A 14,997-nucleotide genomic window follows, 5' to 3' on the forward strand; every position below is an offset into this window, starting at 1 on the left:
TTGTCACAAGTAGGCTTCAAATAAAGTTACTGTGAAAAGCCCCTAGTCGTCACATTCCGGCGCCTGTTCGGAGAGGCTGGTACGGGGATTGAACCGTGCTGCTGGCCTGTCTTGGTCTACTTTAAAACCAGCTCTTTAGCCCTGTGCTAAACCAGCCCCATGACTGGTTGACACATGACGCATGATTGGATCGCGGGCTGGGATGGTGGGAGGAGTGGGAGAGGTGGTATGGTGTGGGGGTGGTGGGGTGGCATGGGAATGGTGTGGGGGCAACGGTATGTGGGGTCATACCACGTGTGCCATCGGGAAGCTGCAACACAGCGGAGGGCTCACTTGGTTGCTTGATGCCGACCTCTGCCTTGGCAACTGCCATCTCTTCGGGACCACCGATCAGGTCCAGTGCCTGCCGCTCTGCGATGGCAAAAGACCATAGGTTCGGCAAACCCCCTCCTGTCTTCTCGCTCCCTTGCGGTTATGCGCCGCCTTCTACTGGAGGGGGCGGGAGACACAAAGTGCGCAATGTTAGGCAGTCGGACACGTGCATCACAGAGGGTGGGCCGTTGATGGCTATTGTGTCCAGGGCTCTTGGCCATGGCAGGCAGTATGGCATGAGGGGCAGGGTGGAGTGCATGCACACTGCTGGCAGGCGGGGTTCGGTCACCCTCCGGGTGAGGGGGGTGGTGTTACAGGTGTGTGGAATGAAGGTTGGTACCAGGGGCTGCCTATTCACCATGGCCACCCTGAGGCGGTTGTGCAACTTTTTCTAACACTGTTAGCTCATCGTGGCATTGGGGCCCATGGTGCTCACAACGTCTGGCACCTGTGCCCAGGCCCGGTGTACAGTGGTGGGTGACAACCTCCTTCCCACCCCGGGGAACAGGGTGGCCTTCCTCTCCTCCATGGCGTCCAACAGGGTCTCAAGCTCTCCATTCGTGAACCGGGGTGCCGTTCTTCATGCTGCCATCTTCTTGGCTGGAAAGGGTGTGTGTAGGGAGTGTAGTATTGAAGGCATCCAGCAGCATGGTAAGCGCTGCTAGCACTCTAAATCCCCTGATAAACCTTGTCACACTGCTAGTGTGTTACCACACTAAATGGTGGGAGCACTGTTAAAATATGCCACTATATGCTCACCTTACATTTTGGCCAACTATACCTCTTTCAGCAGGCACATCAACGCCTCATAAATAGTACTTTCAGTAGCATCTGATTGGTCCCATTGAATACTAATGCAAAAACGTTAATATGCTAGTCAAAGTATGGAATAGTGGCACATCATAAAGTAAGCTTTGCTACATATGCTATTCTACATATCTGGAATCCACATGCTTGCACATCACTGAACAGTTAAAGAGAGAGCAAAAGATTGCTAAATAAATTAAGCTTAAGGAAGATAAACTGGTTTTGGGGAAGTAAAGATCAGCTTTGTAGTGTGTGAGTTCTGGTGCTTGGAGATTTCGCAAAGGCTCTAACATCAAAGAGACACAGCATGAAAATTATGCAGCCGGGCGAGGTACAATTGTACAATTTAGTTTGTGTTAACCATGCATGATTTTTGATTTGATTCCCATTTTGGATTATGGTAAAATGGAATGTTGATAATTCTTTGCTGTTTATTCATTGTATTCAGTTAATAAATGGAGGGAGAATATTGTGGCTATTACTTGCTGTACAAAGGAATAGCATCAATGACAAATGTGAACCTATCCTGCAGCTTGATTATTCTCATGTCCAAATTGAGGCTCAATGTTACAGATAAGGCATCAATCTGGAAGGAAAAAAGTTAAAGATGCTGCAAGAAAAAGCATAATCTCACAATAACTCGTAGTAGGTTATAAGAAGCTCGTAACAGCCTGGTGCATTTTCGGGAGTCAACCAAATAGGTGCGGTAGTATGTAATTAAATTTCAGCATTCATCTCTTAAGGCCCATAAAACCCCAAAATTTGTTGCACAAAGATTGAAAAGTTTATTATCTCTGAAACCAATTGTACCACTTCACGGACTTGAAATATTAACTCTATCTTGTCTCTCCACAGATGCTGCCAGACCTGATGAGTTTTTCTAAAATTTTCTGTTTTTGACGGGTGAAATTTCACTGCAAAATGATTGCCTCTTTCAAAATAAACGGAGCAATAAAGAAATTGGAACATGTGACAAATCATGATTCCTGAAATCTGGTAGACAAACCTTGAAACATCACATGGACTTTCTCACCATGAGTTCCAGGATGTATTCTTTTCAAACAAGCAAGAATTCATGCCATGTCTCGTTCTGGAAGTCAACTTGTATTTTTATTCAGTGGTATTTTACTTTTTGTCAAGTGGAAATCCATGATGATTACCATTTTCCAACCAAAGCTGCAAATGAAAGACGTTGAGCGGTATTGTAAGTTCTTTTACCAATATATTTAATCTTTTACCCCCCTTACTACAGGGCAGTACTACAGCATAGTGGGTAGCACTGTTGCTTCACAGCCCCAGGGACCCAGGTTCGATTTCTGGCTTGGGTCACTGTCTGTGCGGAGTCTGCACGTTCTCCCTGTGTTTGCGTGAGTTTCCTCCGGGTGCTCCGGTTTCCTCCCACAAGTCCCAAAAGACATGCAGTTAGGTAATTTGGACATTCTGAATTCTCCCTCAGTGTACCCGAACGGGCGCCGGAATGTGGTGACTAGGGGCTTTTCACAGTAACTTCATTGCAGTGTTAATGTAAGCCTACTTGTGACACTAATAAAGATTATTATTATTATTTTAAGCCTCAACTGCACAGCGAGTGGGTACAAAAGATATATCTGATTAGAAGTAGCTTCTGACTCATAGCAGCACGAGAGATTGGGAAACGCTTTGGGATTTAATCTTGGCTTTAAATAGCACTGGAAACTGGTCGTCCTGGGTTTTAAATTTATCAATATATACATCCAAATTGCTTTTAGCTTGCACACCATGAACCCTCATGATATCTTCTACTGTCTGAGCTGCCAGTACGCTCTAATGGGTGTAATGCAGTGAGCACCTGATTATGGTTCAAAATGAATGATTACAGCTGAGTTACACTAACCCAGAACGTGGCAGTGAATAAAGTGCGAGGTCAGGATCATGGAACTCCTTTCCTAACAGCACTGCAGGCAGGCCTATGTTAGATGAACTGCAACAATTCAAGACGGTAACTCACCACCACTATTACGATCCTGGACCAGATCCCGACTGTGGCTAGGATACTGAACAGAAAACCAATATCTTATTTTAATTTTTGTAAAACTGTGAGGAAAGAATACCTCGCTCCAGGAGTGATTTCACAAAGAAATAGGGTATGGTATATCGAAACAAACTTTATTACTAACACAGTATTAAAATATATTTCAAATCACACCAGAAAATATCTTACAATTACCCCTTAAACAATACTATATCAGTAAAATGAATACAATACCCTTAATTTCTATCTTTATTCCCACTCAAACAACAACAATCTCAGCTCAAAATCCACTATTAAACCATTGGCACACAGGAATATCTACTTTACAGAGATGTTCTTTGAGAGAGAGAGAGATCTCCTTTTTTTTAAAAATAATTTTTATTGAAAATTTTGTATCTATATAACAACAACAAAAAGCAATAAAATACCAACAATAACAATAACAGTCATAACCATTCACCCAACCTCAATGAACAACAAAACATAATAACAACAAATTAAATTAACACTATATTAAGTTAAATAACCATAGAAAAAATAGAAAAAATAAAGAACACCCTCCTTCCCCCTTCCCTCCCCTCCCGCCCCCTCCCCCTCCCTCCCCCCTCCTCACTCCCACCCCTCCCTCCCTCCTCCCCCCTACCTCCCCTTCCTCCCCCTCCCTCCCCCTCCCTCCTCCCTCCCCCTCCTCACATCCCTCCCCTACCTCCCCTTCCTCCCCCTCCCTCCCCCCTCCCTCCCCCTCCATCCCTCCCCCTCCTCACTCCCTCCCCTCCCTCCCTCCTCCCCCCCCCCCACCTCCCCTTCCTCCCTCCATCCTCCCCCTTACCTCCCCTTCCTCCCTCCCTCCTCCCCTCCCTCCCCCACCCGCCCTCCCTCCCCCCCACCTCCCCTTACTCCATCCCTCCCCTCCCCTCCACTCCCCTCCTCTCCCCCCCCCTCCCCTCCCTCCCCCTCCCCTCCCTCCCCCTCCCCCCTCTCCTCCCTGCCCTCCCCCCCCTTCCCCCCTCCCCCCTCCCCCCCCTCCCCTCCCCCCTCCCTCCCCTCCCCTCTCCCCCTCCCTCCTCCCCCCCCCTCCCCCTCCCTCCCCTCCCCCTCCCCCTCCCCCTCCCTCCCCTCCCCTCTCCCCCTCCCCTCCCTCCCCTCCCCTCCCCCCACCCTCCCTCCCCCCTCCCCCCTCCCCTCCCCCTTCCCTCCCCCCTCCCCCCTCCCTCCCCCCTCCCCTCCCCCCTCCCCTCCCCCCTCCCCCCTCCCCTCCCCCCCTCCCCCTCCCCTCCCCGCCTCCCCTCCCCCCTCCCTCCCATCCCCTCCCCCTCCCCCTCCCCCTCCCCCCTCCCCCTCCCCCTCCCCCCCTCCCCTCCCCCCCTCCCCTCCCCCCTCCCCCTCCCCCCTCCCCCCTCCCCCTCCCCTCCCCCTCCCCTCCTCCCCTCCCCTCCCCCCCCTCCCCCCCCTCCCCCCCCCTCCCCTCCCCCCCCTCCCCTCCCCCCCCTCCCCTCCCCCCCCCTCCCCTCCCCCCCCTCCCCCCTCCCCCCTCCCCTCCCCCTCCCCCCCCCCCTCCCCCCTCCCCTCCCCTCCCCCCCCTCCCCTCCCCCCCCCTCCCCTCCCCCCCCTCCCCTCCCCTCCCCCCTCCCCTCCCCTCCCCTCCCCTCCCCCCTCCCCTCCCCCCCCATCCCCTCCCCCCCCTCCCCCTCCCCTCCCCTCCCCCCCCTCCCCTCCCCTCCCCTCCCCCCCTCCCCTCCCCTCCCCTCCCCTCCACCCCCGGTTGCTGTTGCTATTGACCAAGATACCTAGCCTTGAGTCAGAAAGTCCAGAAAAGGCTGCCACCGTTTATAGAACCCTTGTACTGATCCTCTCAGGGCAAATTTGACCCTCTCCAATTTTATAAATCCCACCATGTCATTGACCCAGGTCTCCACACTTGGGGGCCTCGCATCCTTCCACTGCAGCAAGATCCTCCGCCGGGCTACTAGGGACACAAAGGCCAAAACACCGGCCTCTTTCGCCTCCTGCTCCCGGCTCCGCCGCAACTCCAAAGAGATCTCTTGACACTCCTTTAAGGAAAAGATCTGACTGCTGTCAGACCCATGCAGAAATTCTGGCTGTATTTCTTCAGAAACTGATTCTCAGCTTGTTTCATCTCCCCTTGTTCTCAGACAAGGTGGAACTGCTTTAAAGACAGTTAATCTCTGAACAAAACTGCCTTGAGAGCATGTTGTTTGACTTCTGGTCACAACTTCATTCAACTTACAACTGAATGTTTTATGCAAAATGCATTCATTCCGCCCAGCAATGACATCATCTCACCAAGAAATCTAATTAACTCCACAGGGAATCCCCTTATACAAAACAAGATTTCATTAGCCCCAGCCTTTTGCTTGAAACATTTGCTTGTAATTGTTTAATTGCCCCCCTCGCTCCCAAAATATATTTGCCTTTCAAACTAGGATTTATTTTAAAACGTGATTGTAACAGTCTCACACACACACACATTCAGCCAGGCTTTTAACCTTTACTGCACAAAGTAACTATAATACAATACATCTCAAATGCCTACATTCACCACACCACCTTCTGCAGGACACTTAGGGACGGGCAACAAATGCTGGCCTTGCCAATGAGGCTCATAGACAAAGGAATTGTTAAAAAAGATACAAAGGCAATTTTCAGCTCACGTCAGTCATCAACAAAAACAGCAGCGCGGGTGAAAACCCCATGAAAATCGGAAATCACGATTCTCCCTGGTGAGATTCCATATTCCATATTCTGATTTTTCACACCTCTCACTGGTGACGTAATTAGGTTCACACCCAAACATGGCGGGTACTTCATTTAAATACATTTTCATATATTTACCGAGTCCCCGCCACATTATCCCCCCCCCCCCCCACTCAATATTCAAACTACGCCGATGTGATCCATTGGTTGTAGAATTGCTTAACTCTGTCTATCACTTGCTGCTTATGCTGTTTGGCAAGCAAGTGGTCCTCCTTTGTATCTTCACCAGGTTGATACCTCATTGTTACGTCTGCCTGGTGTTGGTCCTGGCATGCCCTCCTGCACTTTCATTGAACCAGCTTATCCTCAATGTGAAGACAGGACTTGGTCTCCACAAGTACCACGCGGTGGTCATTCTTATTGATACTGTCATGAACAGAAGTATCTATGGCAGGCAGGTTTGGTGAGGATGCAGTCAACTATGTTTTCATTCTTACTGGTACCCTCACCAGCTGCCTCAGACCCAGCCTAACAGCTATGACCTTTAGGACCCAGCCAGCTCGGTCTGTGTATTACCAATACACCATTCTGAGTGATGGACATTGAGAATGTTCTGCACCCTTCCCACCCTCAGTGCATCTTCCAAGTGGTGTTCAACACAGAGAAGTACTGATTCATCAGCTGAAAGGGGGGGAGCACATGATATTCAGCAGGAAGTTTCCTTGCCCGTATTAGACTGAAGCCAAGATACTTTATGGGGTCGAGAGTCGATGTTGAGGACTCCCTCCTGATTGCATACTATTGTGCAGCCACCTCTGGGTCTGTCCTGACGGTGGGTATGCGAATGTGAGGCAGCTCTCCCAATTTTGACACAAACCCACAGATGTTAGTGAGAATGACTTTGCAGCGTTGACAAGGCTGGCTTTGTCATTGTTATTTCCGGTACCTTGGTCGATGTCGGGTGGTCCGTCCAGTTTCATCTCTTTTTGTTGTCTTCCTAGCAGTTGGATACAGCAGAGTGGCTTGTTGGAACTGTGGGTCTGGAGTCACATGTAGGCCAGACCTGGTACGGATGGCAGATTTCCTTCCCTGCAGGATATTAGTGAATCAGATGGGTTTTTTATGACAATTGACAATGGTATCATTGTCATAATTAGACATTTAATTCCAGATTTTTTAATTAAAACTTAAATATCACCACCTGTCTTGGTGGGACTTGAACCCAGGTCTCCAAAGTGTTATGTGGGACTCTGGATTACAAGTCAAGTGACAATGCTACTACTCCAACATCAGCTTCTCACATCAGGGGGCTTGTGCCAATATTGGGAGAGTTTTCCCAGGCTAGTCAAGCAACTTCCTGACAGAGTCATACTCACAAAATCAGACACAATTGGCACTATCCCTGGGTCTGTCCTGTCCCATCAGCAAGGCACACCCATCAGAGATGGAGGAATAGTGAGGAGGTATACAGAGGAGGGAGGTGCCCTGGGAGTCCTCAACATTGACAGTGAACCTCATGTAGTCTCATAGCATCAGGTCAAACGGCGTGCGGCCGTACTCCTAGAGTACGCAGGTTTGGAGGGCCAAAGCATCGCAAAAGCGGCGCCAACCCCCCCCCCCCCCCGCAATTTCGGCGGTAACGTGGATTCCCCGGCCAATCGCCGAACACGATTTTGGCGTTAGAGACCAGGGAATCCCACCCGAGGTGCCAATTTGGTGAACCTACAACACAAAACTACTTTCATGCCAAACAGTAGATGCAGCATGTGATTGATAGCTAAGCAATCACAAAACCAACAAATCAGATCTAAGCTCTACAGTCCTGCCACATCCAGCCAGGAATGGTGATGAGCAATTAAACAACCAACGGGAAGAGGAGATTCCACAAATAACCCCTTCCTTAATAATGGGAGAGTTCTACACACCTGCACGAGATCAAGCCCGAAGCATTTTCAACCATTTTCAGCCAATTGTATCAGGTGGATGATCCATCCCAGTCTTCTGAAGTTCAGATCATCACAGATGCCAGTCCTCATCCAATTCGATACACTCGACCTAATGTAAAACAGCTGAAGGCACTGATACCACAAAGACAATGGTCAGGATTCTCTCAGCCTGGGCCGGGACGGAGAATTGGTGGGACGGGCGCGAATCACGCGACGCTGCACTGACGCCGGTCCGCCGATTGTCGGGAGAATTGGCACCATTGGCACCGGCGAGGTCAGCGATTCTCTGCCCGGGATGGGCCGAGCGGGCGCGCAAAAAATCCGAGTCCCACCGGTGCCGTCCACATGTGCTCTTGCCTTTGCTGTGGCTTGGCCCGCAATTGGGGCCTACCGACCGGCGGGCCGGCCTTTAGGGCTGGGGGCCTCTTTTGCTCCACGCAGGCCCCTGAAGCCCTACAACACCATGTTGCGTCGGGGCTGGCGTGGAGAAGGAAGCCACTACGCATGCATGCATTGGCGCCGGTCCCACTGAGCATGCGCAGACCTGTGGCGCCCATCTGATGCCGGGATCGGCAGCAGGAGCGGCATGGGTCGCTCCTGTGCCGTGCTGGCCCCCTGTAGGGGTCAGAATCGCTGCTCCTGAGGGCATGTTGAAGCCATCGTGAAACGCGACGGCGTTTACGACGGCGTCAACACTTAGCCTCAGGATCTGAGAATCCCGCCCAGTGAGTCCAGACAATATTCTGGCAATAGCACTGAAGACCTGTGCTCCGAAGCTAGCTGTGCCCCTAACCAAGCCTTTTCAGTTAGATATAACACTGAAATCTACCCGGCAATATCAAAAATTGCCCAGGTATATTCTGTACAAAATAAGAAGGACAAATCATACCCAGCCAATCACCACCCCTTCGGTCTACTCTTGATCATCAAAAAAGTGATAGAAGATATTACCGACAGTGCTATCAAATGATACTTACTCAACAATAACCTGCTCATTGACGCTCTGTTTGGGTTCCATCAGCGCCACTCAGCTTCTGATTTTATTACAACCTTGGTCTAAACATAGACTAAAGAGCTGAACACTGCTGACTCACAGCGCCAGGGATCTGGGTTCAATTCCAACCTTGGGTCACAATCTGTGTCGGGTTTGCAGATTCCGTGTCTGCGTGGGTTTCCTCTGGGTGCTCCGGTTTCCTCCCACAGTGCAAAGACATGTGGTTTAAGTGGATTAGCCATGCTAAATTGCCCCTTAGTGTCCAAAGGCTGCCGAAGTTGTCCAAAGGTTAGGTGGAGGTACAGGGATCTAACGGGGGAGTGAGTCCAGGTACAGACTCAATTATCCAAATTGCCTCCTTCTGCACTGTGGAGATTCTATGAATTCAAGAGGTGCGGCTGGAGTGACTTCCCTCAACATCAAGGCAACATTTGACTGAGTCTGACATCAAGGAGCCCTAGCAAAACTGGTCAGTAAGATTCAGGGGGAAAACTATCCACTGGTTGGAGTCATACCTAGCACAATGGGAATGGTTGCGATTGTTGGAGGTCAATCATCTCAGTTCTGTGATATTATGCAGGCATTCCTCAGGGAACTAGGCTCAATCATCTACAGCTGCATCATCATTAACCTTCCCTCCATCATAATGTCAGAAGTGGGGATGTTTGCTGATGATTGCACAATGCTCAGCATCATTCGTGACTCCTCAAGTACTGAATCTGTCCCTGGCCACCTGCAGAAAGACATTGACAACATTCAGGCTTGGTCGAATAACTGGCAAGTAACATTTGCACCACAAAGGTGACAGTTTATTACCCTCTCCCATGAGAGAAAATCTAACCATCTCCCCTTGACATTCAATGGCATTACCATCAATGAATCCCCCTCTATCGATAGCCTGGGAGTTACCATTGCTCAGAAATTGAACTGGACCAGCCGTATGCGTACAATGGCTACAAAAACAGTAGTTACCCATGTCCTTATCACCTCAATGGCTCTTAATGAAGATTAAGTTTCCTGGTTAACGAAAAAAATAAAGCTAATTGAAGTTCCCATTTTTGCTTTCTATTCTTGTGTTGTCCATCAACCATGTAATATGCCAAATATTTTTTTAATTACCACCTTCTCTGGAAGACCAAATTTGATTCATTCTACACAACCATTGTACTTTGCCAACCTGGAGTATATTTTCAAGTTTACACGCACACAACAAGTTGAAAATCTACCCCATTCCTTGCCATGTTTTAATTGGAATTTGGAGGAGTGGGCACCGATACCCGCACACTCTTTGTCTTTCCGCCGCCCCTCTGTATCACTTCACGGGGCGGCTGAGGGGCATCCCGGCCCGTGCATGCGCGGGTTTCGCGCAAATGCGCGATGACGTCATCCGCGCATGCGCGGGTTGGAGTCTTCCAATCCGCGCATGCGCGGCTGACATCATATGACGCGTCAGCCGGCGCAAACTCTGGCAAGCGGGCTTAACGAAATTCGTTAAGCCCGCGCTGCCGGAGTTCACGGCCGCGGCATGCTAGCCCCGACCAGGGACCAGAATCGGTTCCCGGTCGGGGAGGGGGGGGCTGGCGTCAAACCCGCCCGGATTTGGCGCCAGCCTTACGATTTCTCCCAGAACCTACCCGGCAGGGCGGGGGGTCCTGGCGCCAAGGAGTGGCGTGAACCACTCCTGTGTCAGGCCGCCCCAAAGGTGCGGAATTCCCCACATTTCAGGGGCTAGGACGCCCTGGAGTTGTTTGCGCCCCACCGGCTGGCGGGAAAGGGGCATGGTGCCACGCCAACCGGCGCCGAAGGGCCTCTGCCGGCCAGCGCGAGTTGCGCATGAGTGAGAGTGCCAGCATGTGTTGGCGCATCCTCACGCATGCACAGAGGGCTCCATTTCCGCACCGGCAATGGCGGACTGCTGCAGCCGCCGGTGCAGAACAATAGAGTGCCCCCACGGCACAGGCCCGCCCACGGATCGGTGGGCCCCGATCACGGGCCAGGCCACCATGGGGGCACCTCCTGGGGCCAGATCCCCCCGTGGCCCCCCAAGAACCCCGGAGGCCGCCCGCGCCACCAGGTCCCGCCGGCGAGGGACCTACTCCAATTTACGCCAGCGGGACTGGCAAAAAATGGGCGGGACTTCGGCCCATCGTGGTCCGAAGAATTCGGGCAGTCCCGGGGCCCATTGAGTCACGCTGGTCCCCGCCATTCTCCGAGGCGGCCGGCGCAATTTACGCCGGGCTTATTTTTGGGGGGGCCGGAGAATTTGGAGGACGGTGGGGGCGGTATTCGGCCGACCCCCGGTGATTCTCCGACCCGGCGGGGGGTCGGAGAGTCCCACCCATGCTGTCTAGGTGGATTGACCATGATTACATTGCTACTTAGTGTCCAAAGATGTGCAGATTAGGTAGAGTTGTGGGTATAGGGCTGGTGAGTGGGCCCAGGTAGGGACTCCATCAGAAAGTTGACGGAAACTTGATGGGCTGAATAGTCCCTTTCTCCACTGTAGGGTTTCTATAATTCTAGTGATGGTGTGAGTTAAATGTATCAGATGATAGATGACGTCTGTGTTTACAATAAAGCTATTCTCTTTGTGATCTTAAATCATCTGAAAGTATATCACGTACAATATAGCAAGGCTTCTGAATTTATTACTTTGGCACTGGCAGATGTAGTTGGGGCAAATTCAGAAACAACAATAAAATGCTCTCCATCCTTATCAAAGATCCTCAGAGTATATAGATATCCTGACCTGAATTCTAATACTGATATCAACTTTCATTGAAGGTGGCATCACTGCCCACATACAAATCTTTTGAAGAAATCAAAATGTCATGGAAATATTTAGTCAATACCCAAAGTCAATATTCGGCATTTCTCATGACTCCACGTTGAGTTCGGCAACTTTAGAGGCTGACCTTTTTCCTCCCAACATAAACCCTCCTTTCTTCTTATTTTTTAATGTTCCACACATGTATTAACTCAGTACAAAACACCCCCTCCCCCTCTCACACCAGGCCATCTGTGATTTTTGTTCTTAAAGTTGCTACTTTTTGGTGCACCGTTCTCCCTTCCTTCAGTTCTGATGAGGAGTCTATGGGTGTTATTCAGCGGTCTCATCGCACCTGACTTGGTGTCGAGGGGAGGTCATTGAATCTCACGAGAGGCCACTCATGCTATTTACGACTCTCAAAACATCTCGTGAGATTCCTTTAAATTTTGCAAGACGGGCAGCATGGTGGCGCAGTGGGTTAGCCCTGCAGCCTCACGGCGCTGAGGTCCCAGGTTCGATCCCGGCTCTGGGTCACAGTCCGTGTGGAGTTTGCACATTCTCCCCGTGTTTGCGTGGGTTTCGCCCCCACAACCCAAAGATGTGCAAGGTAGGTGGATTGGCCGTGCTAAATTGTCCCTTAATTGGAAAACTTTAATTGGGTACTCTATATTTATTTTTTTTAAATAAAATAAAAAATTTGCAAGAATTAGACACCCTCTTGTCGCGGCGGAGCAGAGGAGGAGGTACCCTGGATCCGGCCGCAGGAAACCAGGTGCCATCGTCCAGCGTTCGTGGGCGGAGGTGGGCGAAGCCATCAGCACCGTCGGGCTGGTTGCCAGCACAGGTGACCAGTGCAGGAAGGAGCTTCATGACCTACTCAGGGAAGCCAGGGTGAGTACCCAGCTCTGTGCCCCTGGCACCAACTCCCCTACCCCCCACACATGTGATACCCCCCTCCCCCAGGGGGACAGTCCAAACCCGTTCTGACCCACATGGCTGCACCCACCCATGCCAACCGCAGTGGCCGTGTGCCATGTGCATCAATGCCATCATAGACCCAACCGCTGGGCTGCATGCACCCCCCCCACCACCCCCCCCCCCAACCCCACCCCCCCCCCCCCCCCCCAGGAGACGTCTGCCCTCAACCACAGGGAGCGGGAGAAAACTGGAGGGGAAGCACCTGAATTGCGTCCCCTCACCGTACACGAGCAGAGGACACTGGACATCGTTGGCGGGCCCAAGGAGTGGGATGGTGCCGCTGCCGAGATCGGAGGCGCGCCACCAAATGAGAACCCCCTGCCTGGCCGCGGCTCCTCACAACACATTCGTGCCAACATCCTCCACCATCGCAAAGAGTATCACCTTGGTTCAGCTCTTTAGTGATGAGGCTCCTGGAAGACTTGCTGGCGTGCATCACACAGTTGGAGAATGGGTCCTGGAGCTGCCAGCCACGTTGGGAGCGAAACCCGGGTGGTGGACTTTCTGGGGAAGGCAAGGATACATTCATGGGGGGTTTCGTTAGTCGCGGTGCACAGGAGCGACCGACTGGAGTGAATTGCGTCCGGGAGGACCTGCTGCCAGCGGGAGGCCGGGAGATTTCTGGACCGTAGGGCCAGCTGGACAGCCCTCCAGCCCGTCCCATTCTCCTGCTCCACCTACCCGTTTCCCCTGGGATTGTAGCTGGTCGTCCTGCTCGAGGCAATGCCCCTCTTGAGCAGGGACTGGCGCAGCTCATCGCTCATAAATGAGGATCCCCGGTCGCTGTGGATGTCGGCGGGGAAACCGAACAGAGCGAAGATGGTGTTGAAGGCTTTGATAGCGGTGGCAGACGTCATATCAGGGCATGGGGCGGCGAAGGGGAATTTGGGAATACTCGTCGACCACATTAAGAAAGTACATGTTGCGGTCGGTGGACGGGAGGGGTTCAAAGGGGCGGGAAAAGAATGCCACGGGCCTGCCTGCCTGCCTGGTTGAGGGTGGCGGCCAGTGCGACGTCTGATGCATCGCTCTCGACTTGGAAGGGGAGCGTCTCATCGACCACGTGCATCGCGGCCTTGGCGATGTTGGCCTTGATACGGTTGAAGGCCTGGTGAGCCTCGACCGTCAGTGGGAAAGCGGCAGATTGAATGAGTGGGTGGGCCTTGTCAGCATAGTTTGGGACCCACTGGGCATAGTACGAAAAGACCCCAGGCATCGTTTGAGGACCTTGGGGCAGTGGGGGAGGGGGAGTTCCATGAGGGGGCGCATGCGGTCGGGGTCGGGCCCTAGAACTCCGTTCTGAACCACATAACCAAGGATGGATAATCGGTTCATGCTAAACACACACTTCTCCTTGTTGTAATTTAGGTTGAGGAGAGTGGCGCTGTGGAGAAATTTGGAAAGGTTAGCGTTGTTGTCCTGCCGGCCGTGGCCGCAAATGTTGACGTTGTCCAGGTACGGGAAAGTGGCCCGCAGCCCGTGCCGGTCAACCATTCGGTCCATCTCCCGTCGGAAGACCGAGACCCCGTTGGTGACGCCGAAGAGAACCCTAAGGAAATGGTAAAAGCGGCCATCTGCTTCAAACACAGTGTATGGGCGGTCCGCCTTATGGATGGGGAGCTGGTGGTAGGCAGAATTCAGGTCCACTGTCGAGAAGACCCGGTACTGTGCAATCTGATTGACCATATCAGATATACGTGAGAAGGGGGTACGCGTCGAGCTGTGTGTACCGATTGATGGTCTGACTGTAGTCAACGAATATCCTGTTTTTCTACCCGGTTTTCACCACTACCACCTTGGGCTCTCCAGGGGCTATTGCTGGCCTCACTGCTGCCTTCCCGCAGCAGCCACTGGACCTCAGACCTGATGAAGGTCCTGTCCTGGGCACTGGACCGTCTGCTCCTGGTGGCGACGGGTTTGCAATCCAGGGTGAGGTTTGCAAACAGGGAAGGCGCGTCGTCCTTGAGGGTCGTGAGGCTGCAGACAGTAAGGGGTGGTAGGGGCCCGCCAAATTTCAGGGTGGAGCTAGCAGGCAGGGATCTACCCCCATACCTGTAGTACAGGGGCCTTACCGTAATACCAATATATACAATATAATACAACAGTGGTGTCTACCACACGGTGATAGATTGAACAAAATGAGTCAGGCTTAAAAATAACTGCACGTATGAGAAAGAGTCATAGTTCTGAGGTAAGCAAAGCCTGAAATTTCTGAACCAGTGTTAGAGCTGGCTGCTCCTTCATTAGGAATCGGAGCAATTCAAACGTGGATCAGGATTCCCAATGCATCCAGATGTATGGTTCCCTATCCTGCTTTGAAAGTCCGCCAACGGCTGATGCCATTTGTTCAAGTGGAGATTTTTAACAACTGATTCCCCTGCCCTCCTACCATTGTGATTCTACC

The 14,997-nt window shown here is 51.9% G+C and overlaps 1 protein-coding gene across 1 annotated transcript in view; it reads left to right on the forward strand.

Annotated features, from left to right (window-relative positions):
- The first annotated feature begins 2,179 nt into the window (after nucleotides 1-2,179).
- The window catches only part of LOC119975406 (G-protein coupled receptor 35-like), a 68,734-nt gene continuing 55,916 nt past the window's right edge, over nucleotides 2,180-14,997 (forward strand). Inside the window, exon 1 of the mRNA XM_038815019.1 lies at nucleotides 2,180-2,383. The gene's annotated coding sequence lies outside the window, so the exon portion shown is untranslated. The remainder of the gene's footprint in view (nucleotides 2,384-14,997) is intronic.

This window comes from Scyliorhinus canicula, chromosome 13 (assembly GCF_902713615.1).
Source record: "Scyliorhinus canicula chromosome 13, sScyCan1.1, whole genome shotgun sequence".
NCBI classification, from domain to species: domain Eukaryota; kingdom Metazoa; phylum Chordata; class Chondrichthyes; order Carcharhiniformes; family Scyliorhinidae; genus Scyliorhinus; species Scyliorhinus canicula.